Below are 12,725 nucleotides of genomic sequence, written 5' to 3' on the forward strand. Positions count from 1 at the left end.
ATTTTTGAGATTAATAACATCTTGTTTTTAGTTTTCAGTGCTGCTGCTGCTATTTAAGAGGGAACTGCTTGGATTAAAACTTCCCTGCACAATGTTTTATTTTTTTATTCCTCTTCACTGGCTTTTTAGATATTCTGAAAATAAATCTTATCTTTAACACTTGTCTGCACACACATAATTATTTTTTTTAAATACTTTGTCCATAACCATATCCATCTAAACAAAGACATGATTTAAGAATCTAAAGCATAATAATTGTGAATTATTGTCACTCCTTCAAAGCAAATACGCTTAAATAACTCTTAATGCAGCAGCAGGAGCCTTATTGTTGTTATAGCTGTAATGCGCAAATATTTCAGAAGGAGAAGGGGAAGATAAGTCACTGTGTGTGTTATGCTGACCAATCTGATCAGGGTTTTCTCTTTTTGGTTTTTCCTGTGAGGATTTTGAAGTGGAGGCTTCAACCACAACCTTTAGTGTAGCTTCTGCTCCTTGTTTGGCCAGTTTTTCACACCACCTGTCACTAATTGATTAATCTTTCCACCCTACATGCACCACCTGTTGTGTAACTCGCTGTTGCCAGTTTGACTTGTTGTTCAGTTATCTATCACGTTTGTGTTCCCACTGACTTCTTTTTTCCATGTTTTTTTGGGGGGGTTAATTTGTTTGCTCGTGTCTTGGTGTTTGTATCTGCAGTTTCCAACTTTAACTTTTTGGACTTTTACCTTTTTTTTCTGGTGTCCTGTGTTCAGGACTTTTCCTCTTCCTGCAAGAATCAAACAAATCCTCTTAATCCACATCTTGTCAGCTTGAGTTGTTTGTAGTCTTCTGCTATAAACTTGACCAAGTAGTTCCTCAGAGTTTGTTTTACATCCTTGGTGATCTATAAACATTTGTGTTGAGCCCCGGGACTTGTACTTTTTAAGACCTTATTACTATTTCTAATAATAACCACAGGCATCTCCATAAGGTATCAGTACTGTTACGCATATGAAAAGAGTTGTATAAAGCCTTTTGTCACTCCAGAGAGAGCTGAGCAATGATGCTAACCTTAATTAAGATACAAGTTTGAAAACTATCCACTATCCAATGCTGCTAAATTCATGAAGTGCTCTTTTAAGGATTATAATCTTAATGATGTTGTAAAATAAGCAAAGCCACAGTAATTATAGCACAATGCCTCATACGTGTAGTTATTCTAAATCTGAGAAAGCCACAGCCTTGAGAGGCTTGTTGCCTAAATGAAAAAGGAGCAGTGAGTTATTTGCTGTCCTAATGAGCTCTAATAAAAAAAGCAGGATAGCCTGGATAGCCGCCACCATCACCACTTCCACTTCTCTTGTGTTAGCACACACGCACAAATCCATCCTCTGTACCTCACTGCATCTGCTGCAGCAGGATCCCATCGGCTATCCAGTTACGGCTCGCCTGGCCGGGGGCTCGCATTAGTGGCGTAGGAGAGCTGTGAACAGGGAGTATCAGATGCTGTAATATGGAAATTCCTCTGTAATGCAGAGGCTGCGGTATTGTGCGATTACTTAATTCATTTAGCTGAGTAAATGTTACCGGTCTGCCAGGGCGCAGAGGAGATGTGGATTTAGCTTGTGTGTGTGTGTGGTGTGGGGGGGGAGTGGAGGCTCTGTCTCAGGGAAAGATGGCAGGAGTGTATTTAGCTTTTGTGCGAGCAAGTATTGGCACGCATGTGCGGTTGTGGGTACGTGTGTGTTACGGGTAGATGGGAGTACAAATGGGGCCTCAGAAACAACAGGTTGGGTTTAAGGCTCCAGTTTCATGCATCCAGGGAACAAACCATTAAGAAAGAGCACTGAGCCCACACTCCTCCTCCAGTACCCACATGACCTATCCCAGATGCTGATTTGTGGCTCCTGACACTTTAATTCATCGGAAAACACAAGTCAGGACCCAGGAGTTAAGTAAGTCCATTAACACTATGCAGAAGTAATGTTTTCCAGTGCCGTGCCAGCCCTGCCACCCAGTATGATCAAGCACGGAGACTCAGTCATTTCACAGTGGGTGAATATTTCCTGGAGGTTTTACACTAAGGCTGCCGACAACATAATTTAAAGCAATGGTATTAGTATTTTATGAACAGTAAATTATCGTGTTATCATGGATGTTATACTACTCTTCTGGTCATTTTTTTTCATTTTTTCTTTTGTGCCATCATAAACTCTTGGTTCTTTGTTAGATAGTTGTACATAAAAGTAAAATAAAGAGTTTCTGTTTTACTTTTATATTATATATTATATATATTTATATTATATTGATTTAATATGAAGAAAGTTGTACACATTTGAAAGGGTTTTTACTGAGTATAGCTGCACGTGTTTATTATTTAATATATAAACCTCTTGGATGGATTTGCAAGATCTGTAGCTTTAAGGAGAATATAATTCAGCTTGCAGCCAAATTACAGTCATACCTCATTTAAAATATTATTTTCCTAAAATGAAAAATCTCTGGATGCTGAAATGTTGCACGATTAATGAACTGGTGCTGACAGTGCACAACATTTCAACACTTTTATTTTTCCTCTGAATAGCCTTGATTGATTCATGAAGATGTGATGCGACCGCTCCACTCAATCTCTTTCCAGATTTTCAACACAATGTGGAGTCAATGAAGCATTTTTATCAGCTGTTGTATTGACTGGATTCAGCAATTCCCCATAGCTGCCCCAGAAAAAATGATTTCATTGTCCTCTAATCCATTATTTAACACAGCGATGTCAGCTGAGCTGTAAATGACTCAAAACACAGCTGCTGGGGAATGGAAAACTGGGAGCCAAATTCAACTCGAGCAAAATGGAAAAAGGTGGAGCCGAAAAGCTGTTAAAACTATCTGACAGATTCGATACGCTCTGCAATGTGGAACAGTATTATTAATTTGGGAACTGGGCCTGTTAAATCTATCATTCCATTATTCTAAGAGGAATCCAAAGGACATTTGCAGCCTCCAGTGCAGCAGCCAGCGAGCCCTATCTGTTGTTTTAACAGTTAAAAGTGAGTTTATCTTCCATTTTAAGGTGAGGAAGTGTTTGCAGTGCCACCCAATGGACATTTGGTACATTTTCAGGACTGGAATTAGCAATCATGGGCTTTTAAAAGCCACATCGTCATCATCGTTGCAGTACTTTCCTGTCAGTTTGATATAGCCTTTTTACACCTCAGTCTTTGGCAAGGATTTTGCTCTCTTTTATCTAATTTTCTTCAGGAACAGCCAAGTTCCCGTACTTTTTTTTCTTTCTTCTAAATAAAACTCTTGAAAGAATGAATACTGGACCCGGAGGATTATGGAGACTTTGTTATTTCATCCATGAAGCATAAAAATGACTTTAGGGCACTTCATACTGGAAAGAGATGGTTATTAAAGGATTTAATTTAAAGTAGTTGTACACCTCAAATAGTCTTAGGATTAAATCTGTTGTTTGTCAAGATATCATCCATGATTTGTGTAGCCAAACCCTTTTTGGTTCGGATGTAGCCTGACTAATATCCTGAATTGACTAACTATTATATTGCTGTATCTCTGCAGCGTACGTCAGTGTGAAGTGTATTTATTTATTATTATATATTGTTTAATCTATTTATTCGTTTGGTGCTGGCTTTCATGTGAGAGATGTGATTTTTTTTTTAAAGTTCTGTGTTTAAAAAGTGTTGTTCATACATCATCATAATATCAACATTGCAAAGGACCAGTGATGTTGTCTGAGCACTCAGTTAGCATTAGCCTAGAAGTTAGCAAATAAAGTAGTTGCTATTAAAAACTATCACTAGCGAACCGACACAAGGAGCCTAAATCTTGCTAACAGCAAACTTAATTTGAGAATGTTTTTATTATATTGTAGAAATTAATAAAGAAAATACTTTTGTTCACTTGTTCTAGAAGAGCTTTTTACATAAACAACTGTTGTTATTTTTTCTTTTTAACCCCACATTGCAAAGCTATGACATTACAAAGACATCAGTTGGAGTGTTGATCCTGGACCAACATTATGATAATGCTGGAGCAACAACAACACAGGGATATCAGATACACCCACCAGACAACGGTCTGAGATTTAGCTGTAAATCTACACATAACCAAACCACTATCAAGTGCTTTGAGTACTTAATGTAACCATAACAAGGTTTATTCACACATTTGTTGCTAATAAAAATCATTATGAAAGCTAATTCAGTCATTGTCATGTTTTTCACCTTGATAGACACATTAAAAACTTCATTTCATTAAATTTAAAAACTGGAATCCTGAGGGAACTATCTAAAAAACAAAAAAGTATTTTAAGCCTACTTTTTTGTTTTGTTTTTTTCTGTTAATATTTTGCTGGGATTTAGTTCGTGTTGTTACGTTGGAGAATTTTGTTGGATATGAAAATGGCTTCTGACATCCCTGGAAGTTTTACATTACATGTCTCAACCACCAGGCCTGCATGCTGCCCATTTGCCAAAAACAATTAATAAAATATGAAAAATGAACAGAAAGTTTGATTCCGTGCAGATAAAAGCGTCAATAAATCTCTATAAACGTTTGTCTGTGAAACTCTTTAAAAGCTGATGTGGGGGACAGCGCAGCCTCTGCCAGCCTAAGCTCTGGTGGCCACTCTAAAGGAAAGTCTTCCAGGGAGCGTTGGCCTGCTGGTGTTCCCCTTCAATCTAGACTTTAATAAAGCTCCTTGCTTTGTGTATTGTGGTTCAGACTGTAAAGTGGTGGGGTCTCGCGGCAGTGCCAGCGCGAGTCGCAGGGGGCACACAAGTCTTGGAGGTCCTGGTTTTACAATGCAGCAGTTCACAATGTATACACCAGCCCCCACTGTGGTGCAACTGGAGTTTGTCACTTGCAGATTTATATTCGTCTCCATTAAAGCTCTTTTACAGGCCCACCGAGAATCCTAGAGAGGCAGAGAGTGAGAGAGAGCGGGAAGAACATAAGGAGAGGCATGAAATGTAAGAGTAAAACGAGGGAGACATCAGGAACAAAGGCACCAAGAACCGATAGTTTAATGACTGTGCGAGTTGGAGAAAGTGTCCGTTTAACATGATCCTTATAGATCCATTTAGTGGCAGCCCTGTTACTGTGGAGCCAAATCATTTATGCCTAAAGATTTCACATGTTCTCCTGTAAAAGTGAAGAACACCGTACCAACCAAATCTGTGATTTTAGGGAGGCATAAAAGTAATAAAAGTAACTATAAATCTGACAGCAAGAGAAAGATGTCTGATTGTTACCACTTTTACCTTTTAATACAAAACCAGAGAAAGAAACTACGCACAGCTTTCTTTTCTTTTTATACTCCAGTCACTGACTGTTATTTGTCATTACAGGAATTTTCATGCAAATATTCATGTATTTATAAGCAACATACACTAAACTACGTTATCAAAGAGGAAACTTTCTGTTAGTCAGAAGTTCAGGCCTCAGACTGCTCTATGTGGGATATCATAGCAAGTGGACATCCCTAATATGGTCAACTGAGGCACACTGCTCTGTCTGTGAACACAGAAGCCCCACCCACCTCCTGTTTAATCCTTCTGTTTGTTATGTGCATCCAATTAGAAGAGGGTTCGCTTAAAGGATAGGAGTAGAGTCCAAAATCGAATCTATGGAGATGGAAAAGAGCAAAGTAGACACATACACACATAAAAACACACACTTTTTTCTTACAGCACCTTTTATATTTTATTTAGTGGGATTGATTTTTAATCTACTGCCTTAGTTAACTCTTTATATTTTGCAAACTACAATATTTCATCTGTTGTCTTTTTACTGCATTTGAGATTTTGCAGCAATTTATTGAAACGTGCAAACAAACATAGAGGTAAACAAGGCAAATAGTAAATGAGGCTAAAACCAAGTTTGTACCATTCTAACAAATTTGAAATTCAGCATATGGTATGACCACCTTTGTTCTTCGACACAGTCTGAACCCAAGAAAAGTTTTCTTGTCATTTCTTTAAGAAGTCTTCAGGAATAGTTGTCCAGGTTTCTTTAAGGACATTCAAAGCTGTGTCAGGTCTTTGCTGGATTTCTTTTTCTATTTATAATTAAGGACATGACTTTCAGAAACTTCATCTGCAGTCATGTGTTTTAGGCTTTTTTCTTTAGTTCTCCACTTGTCTGTTTCCTCAGATTTTTTAGGGACACACTGCACACCATGCCTTAGCAAACAGATAAACATTAGTCTGAAATGGTCAGGTGCAAAGACTGGACTGAACATTAGAGAAAACCATCTTTACAAAGCAAAATACTGTACAAACAATGTACAATGCTTTGTACAAATACTGTACAAAATATTGAACTGTAGTTTATTGCCTTGCATTTTTTCAGTAATTATTGATAACATAATAAGAGTATATAATTTTCACATTAAACATCCGTAGGAGTTCCATGTTTTGCCAGTACTTGTGGATGGCCAATGCTTGTGCGCAATGAGATGTTTTTTTGCCAGTAGGCCCTCCTCAAGGCTGACTTTCTGGGTTTGCTGAATGTTAGGCTCCTGATACACAAATGAAGTTTAATTTATGTTGTCTTCTGTGGTAGCTAAAAGCCATAAGTATCCACATCCTCATAAAATTACCCTGGGAGCTTTCACAATCCTGTTTTCCATCCTGTCCAGTTATTTCTCAGTGGCCCTATATGTCTCTGTCATTACAGACCAAAGAGGGGAAAAAGCTTCTTTCTTACGGAACAGAACACAAGTGAAAGCTCAGATTTACTTATTTAAAATTACTCCTTTCAAATGTTTAATAAAGGTAATTATACCATGATCACAAACATTGATCCTAAATTCTTGCTGAAGTTCTAACTTAAAATCACTGGGACAGAAGAAGAATGAGCTTTATAAGGACAAGTTAAAAAGACAGCTTTTTTCAGCATAATTATATTTAATATTTTTCTTTTTATGGATTTGTAGTAAAGTCTTGGTCTACAATAAGTATATGATGTATGATTTTCCTACTGTATGTGTAAATCTATGTGTGCATGGGGTCCTCTACCAAAGGCCTGGGAGCTTGAGGGTCCTGCGCAGTATCTTAGCTGTTCCTAGGACTATACTCTTCTGGACAGAGATCTCTGATGTTGTTCTTGGGATCAGCTGGAGCCACTCGCCTAGCTTGGGAGTCACCGCACCTAGTGCTCCGATTACCACTGGGACCACTGTTACCTTCACCCTCTGCATCTTCTCAAGCTCTTCTCTGAGCCCTTGGTATTTCTCAAGATTCTTGTGTTTCTTCTTCCTTATGTTGCTGTCATTCGGAACCGCTACATCTATCTTCCTGATGTATTCATGGCTGTTCGCTGCCTCATCCTGGACTGTGGTGCTGACACTCACTAGTCCCCGGCCTCCGTCCTTATGTTTAGCATACGGCCTCAGGGTGCTGGACTTGGGGTGAAATCCTCCATGCATGGTCAGGAGCTTCCAGGTCTTCATGTCAGTGGCTTCTATCTCCTCCTTTGGCCAACTTATTATCCCAGCAGGGTACCCGATCACAGGCAGGGCGTAGGTGTTGATAGCCCAGATCTTGTCCTTACCATTCAAGCTGACTCCTCAGGACTTGCCTGACCCCCTGCAGGTACTTGGTGGATACAGTTTTTCTAGCGGCCTCTTCATGGTTCCCATTTGCCTGTGTGATCCCCAGGTACTTGTACCTGTCCTCTATGTCTGCAATGTTGCCTTCTGGTAATTTGATCCCCTCAGTTCTGACTACCTTCCCTCTCTTTGTTACCATCCAACTACATTTCTCCAGTCCAAACAACATTCCGATGTCATTGCTGTATATCCTGGTGGTGTGGATCAGTGAATCGATGTCTCGTTCACTCGTGGCATACAGCTTGATGTCATCCATGTACAGGAGGTGGCTGACAACTGCTCCACTCCGTAGTCGGCATCCGTAGCCAGTCTTGTTAATGGTCTCACTGAGGGGGTTCAGGCCTATGCAGAACAGCAGTGGGGACAGAGCATCTCCTTGGTAGATCCCGCAATTGATGCTGACTTGGGCAATGGGCTTGAAGTTGGCCTCTAGTGTTGTACGCCACATCCCCATTGAGTTCCTGATGAAGGCTCTTAGGGTCCTGTTGATCTTGTATAGTTCTAGGCATTTCAGGATCCATGTGTGGGGCATTGAGTCACAGGCCTTCTTGTAATCAATCCAGGCAGTGCATAGGTTGGTCAGCCTAGTCTTGCAGTCTCGGCTGACTGCTCGGCCCACCAGTAGCTGGTGTTTTGTGCCTCTGGTATTCTTGCCAATCCCTTTCTGTGCCCCAGCCATGTGCTGATCCATGTGCCTGTTATCTTAGCCGCTATGTACCAATTCTACATATATATGTACATGTATATGTATATATATATATATATATATATATATATATGTGTGTGTGTGTATACATATATATATATACATATATATATATATATATATATGTATATGTATATATGTATACATATATATATATATAATTTTATAAATTATGTTTTTCGTCATGTCACACTTTCATATGCATTAACTGTGGATCAGGGGGAGAAGCATGTTGTTGATTGACTGGTCCATGGATCAGTTACTTCCTCCTCTAGTGTACATGTGGACTTGTCAAAGTGCAAGATACTGGACCCCCTTTTTTGTATGTAAGACAGAAAAATGTAATGCATGTAGACATGGTCAAGACAACCTTCTGGTGTTCAAATGGAGCATCAGAATGGGGAAGAAAGGTGATTTAAATGACTTCGACTGTGGCATTGTTGCTGGTGTCAGACAGGCTTGTCTGAGTATTTCAGAAACTGCTGATCTGCTGGGATTTTCCCACACAATCATCTCTAGGGTTTACAGAGATTGATCTGAAAATTAGATATCTAGTGAGCGGCGGTTGTAACAGTTGGTGAAATGTTAGTATTTGACCACTAGGCGGAGCTCTTGTAATGATAATGTAATTAACGCATTTTATTTTGTATGTTTTATTTTTGTGTTGAGCATGTTAGCATTTTCCCTTTTTTGGATACCGGATTGGTGTAAAGTTAATTTGATACAAGGAAAATAACCGGTGAATTTTGTAAGTATAAGGTAAGGTCAGAGAAGCTGCTCATGGTGACGGTCTAGCTGTGTAAAAGTCAAGCTAAGAAAGAAGAAATAAGTCCTAAGTTCCAATTACACCGGTTTGTCTACTTGCAGGCCAAAGTGGTATGTTTGTTTATATTTTGTGAATTTTATGTTGCAATATGTTTTAATCCTGACATGTAATTTTCTTGTACATTTGTATTCACCAGTTCTACGGTGTACCTGTGTACGTTAAAAGAAGCACAGTAAACATCAGTAAAGAAGAACTCTCGTGTCTCTCGTGTATGTGTACAAGCCGGCATAGCGGTTCTCTGAGCGAAAATGCTTTTAATCATGCCAGAAGTCAGAGGTGAATGGTCAGACTGCCTCTAGCTGATATAAAGGCTGCAGTGACTCAAATAACAACTTGTCGTGACCAAATTATGCAGAAGAGCATCTCTGAATGCACAGCAGAGAAAACATTGAAGCAGATGGGCTACAACAGCAGAAGCCCACACCGGCTGCCATAAGTTAACTGAAACTGAGGATACAAATGAGCTGCCCAATAGTGGACAACAGAAGATTGGACAAATGTTGTCTGGTCTGAAGTATCTCGATTTCTACCATGACGTTCGGATTGTAGGGTCAGTATTTAACATGAGAGCACATCCATCTATCCATGCTACCATGTATCATGTATCATCATGTACCATGCTTTAGGCTGCTGATGGTGTAAGACTATGGGGAATATTTCCTTGGCATCATTTAAACACCACAGTCTACCTGAGTATTGTTGCTACCCATGTCCATCCCTTTATGACCACCTGTACCCACCTTCTGATGGCTGCTTCCACCTGGACAACGTACCATTGTCACAAAACTAAAATCATCTCAGACTGTTTTCTTGAACGTGATGTTGAGTTCACTACATTCAAATGGTATCAACAGTGACCAGATCTCAATCAAATAGAGCACCTTTGCGATGTGATTGAATGAGAGAAGAGAGCAAAAATCTGTAGCAACTGTTTGATGCTATCATGTCAATATGGACCAAAATCTCTGAAGACTGTTTCCAGCACCTTGTTGAATCTGTGCCATGAAGAATGAAGGCAGTTCTAAATTTTACTGAAGAGGAGTCAAGTGAAGCTTCAGGCTATTACAGCTAATTTTTTTTTATCCTAGTACACTGTAAGTAGCATTTCTTTTTTTAAAAACCCACCAAAGACTAATGAAAATAAAACCTAAAAAAGAAGCTATGTACCATTCATCAACACTGACTTTTTTTTTAATGTTAACGCTGTGTTGTAATTATAAGCTTTTATAAGCATAAGCTAATTATAAGCAGCTATAGGTGTACTGTAAAAGTTTATCAATGTACAGTATAACTTCTGTAACTTTTAGTAATATTTCAGTCTGCAAACACAATATACTGAAACGTGTGTGTGCAATGATTCTTTGTTACACAAGAGGGCGTTGTCTCCCTTTGTGAACTAATCATTGGCCTGTTACTGCCTCTTCTCCATGCAGGAGATTAATGAAAGGTGTATAAATTCACAATGCATCCCTGCTGCTTATGTGAAGAGGGGGGAAAGAAAAAGTGGACACAAGCTGCATGCATATGGACGAGAGGCGTACTGAGCATATGGAGGGGAGGTGTCTTCCTCCTCCACTCTTTCTGCTCACTTGTTCCCTCTGTCCTTTCTTTCTCTTGAAGCGAGCCACCTGCATTATGACAAAAATCTGCATCTTCATCCGAAGGGCAGGCGAGCTCCTGCAAAGGTTGCAGCTTAAGAGAAGATGGACTTTGGCTTTTACCAGCTTGTGAAAAAATCAAGTCAAATTAAAAGCAGGCAGGTTGTGTAGGAGCAGCATGGGAAACTGGCTTTACAAAGCCCGCACTATCATCTGAGTCACATCAGACACATTTCCCCCAATTCCTGCAGACATTCTGCCTCCGTCCTGTCGCGATCTGAGACTTCATGCTGAATCACTGCGTCTAAACATAGATGCTCATTTGCTGCAACAGCATGGGTCAGGCAGTGCAGGAGAAAGGTGAACAAAGAGTCACACAGCGGAGTTAAAAAGTTCAGCTGCCTGTTTTACAAAGCAAAATAGGCAGCCATATGGATGTCTTGTCCTTTCAGCTCAGCCCCCCTGAGAAATGGTGTTTGTCAGAGTAATAAAGCTGTCCCATAACCCCATAACCTCTGTAATATTCATGATCCAAAGTTTGTGCCTCGCAGGACAGCTTGATAAGTGTTAGACCTGAGTGTGTTCCCAAGCTCAGCCATAACAAGTACATCGTCTACCTGGGTTACCACGGGCCGAGCTAGTCCAGACACCCAACAACGCACGGCAGTTTGTTAAAACACACTCCTCATTGGTTCATCCCAGGCACTCAGCGAGAGCTGTCTTGTCTGTTTACTGATGTCACAGGCTGGACGGAGCCCATAATAGGCAATGGCTCATCTCAACATTACGACCTGTTTATAAACGAGGTGAAAAATGACACTTTTATTGCCCCATGCAGCATCCCTCTGTCCTGCCGTGCCCCGGCCTGTTCTACCTTGTCCTGTCATATCAGTGGAGCACTTCTTAAAATAAGAATAAGTCAACGAGGAGACGGAGAGAGGAGCCTATACACACACACACACACACACACACACACAGTGGAGAGAATGAAGGGAGGGGATCTGGACAGTGACAGCTTTAATGCGGTATCTCATAAACATGCATTAATCAGAGCAGGGGGCTGGTATAACCGCTGTGGCATACAAAGAAGCAAGACAAAGAGAAGAAGAGACGGGTCCACCGGTGATTCACACTTTGTGCCGTGGTCATCTCTCGTCCTCTCCAAAAAAAGCCAGCGGGGTTTTGAAAGCCACGACGAGCATGCGCGCAGCGGCAGCAACGACAGGCGTCATCCTCACCATCAGTCAAACAGACTCAGAGATGAATGAGAGTTTATATAATGTATGGACATCAAACAGGACTCTGTGACTTTGAAAAATTACAGTAATAATTTGTAATATATATTTTTTTTTTTACAATATAATCACAGTTTATGATAGACCCAGAAAGATTCAATACTGAGTAAAGGTAAAGAGGTGGGGCAAAGAAGCTCTGCAGAGACAGCAGGTAAATACAGTGATAGCAATAATATAAAAGAAAACAGCATGTCCATTTCAGGCAGTACGAGTTCAGTGGTTAGCATTGGTGATGTGCAGATGAAGGTCCTGGTTCAAATCCAGTCTGGGGCTTTCTGCATGCTGTATCCGTGAGCTCTGTTTTAGGTACTCTGGATTCTGCCCACAGACCAAAAACAGACCTGGGGTTAGGTTAACTGGTGGTTCTAAACCTGAATATGAATTGTTGTTTGTGTTAGCCCTGCAGTAGATTAGTGGCTTCTCACCCTATGATAGCTGGGATGGGCTCAACCCACCAAGCCTCGCCCCCGTGACCCTGAATTCAAGAAGTGGAAAAAGATGGATATGTCCATTTTGCATGTATTCATACACTACTCTCCCTTTAAACTCAACATTATCTAAAATCAACCAAAAATAATATGTACATGCTTCACATGATACTTATTATGTATTTAGGCTTCTCATGTGATGTTATCCCATATTTGATATGATATAGCCACCAGTCACAAAGGAAAAATCTGTATTTTTGTGA

The sequence above is a fragment of the Oreochromis niloticus genome, linkage group LG15 (genome assembly GCF_001858045.2).
Source record: "Oreochromis niloticus isolate F11D_XX linkage group LG15, O_niloticus_UMD_NMBU, whole genome shotgun sequence".
Lineage (NCBI taxonomy): Eukaryota > Metazoa > Chordata > Actinopteri > Cichliformes > Cichlidae > Oreochromis > Oreochromis niloticus.